At 69.8% G+C, this 805-nt stretch overlaps 1 pseudogene; it reads left to right on the top strand.

Moving 5' to 3' along the window:
* The first annotated feature begins 686 nt into the window (after positions 1-686).
* On the top strand, positions 687-805 carry LOC142874517 (uncharacterized; annotated as a pseudogene).

The raw sequence follows: 805 nt of genomic DNA, 5'->3' as shown, positions 1-805 counted from the left end.
CAAGGGCTTGGGTGTTTTCCAGAGGGAGGAGATGGAGGGGACTGATTTCTTCAGCGCCCCACAAACCACGCCACCCCACCCCACCCATGGGACACATCCCGAGAGAGAGAGAGAGAGAGAGAGAGAGAGAGAGAGAGAGAGAGAGAGAGAGAGAGAGAGAGAGACGCCCCATACACTGGCTCCCCTCCCCCGTGCGCTGTGCCCCAGCCCTGGCCCGGGGGAATAGGCGGCCGCCGGGCCACAGGGTGGGGGGCGCAGCTGAAAGGGGTTGTGGGGGAGGGCGGCCCCTGGCTGGGGTCAAAGGGCGAGCGCCCCGCCCGCCCGTGCGCAGTCAGCAGCCGCGGCGCGCTGGGGGTGGGGGGCGGGGAGGTGAAGGAGGCCAGGCGAGGAGAGGAGGGGGGCTGGAAGGTCTCCACCTTGGCGGGTCCAGCCGTGGAGGCGCATCTTGTGTGAGTGTGAGTGAGTGAGTGAGTGTGAGTGTGAGTGTGTGTGTATAGAGAGACAGCCCCCAACCCCGGCCCGCCGCTCCCTGCCCGCCCCGCCTGTCACCCCCGTCCCTCGGAGCCCGCCGGACCCGGCCGGCGAACTCAACAGGCCCGGCCCGGCGCGGGGCCTGGGGCGGGAGGAGGCGGCGGGGAAGCGCAGAGAGGCTCGGCTTCTTGAGCGGGGCAGGGGCGCCCTCCGCCGTACACGGCCACACCACCCCGAACGCGCCCGATCCCGTCTGGTCTCGGAAGCTAAGCAGGGTCGGGCCTGGTTAGAACTTGGATGGGAGACCGCCCGGGAATACCGGGTGCCGTAGGCT

Source organism: Microcebus murinus, chromosome 12 (assembly GCF_040939455.1).
Source record: "Microcebus murinus isolate Inina chromosome 12, M.murinus_Inina_mat1.0, whole genome shotgun sequence".
NCBI lineage: Eukaryota > Metazoa > Chordata > Mammalia > Primates > Cheirogaleidae > Microcebus > Microcebus murinus.
Note: the sequence above shows the minus strand (reverse complement) of the source record. Positions and strands in the feature narration are given on the sequence as shown.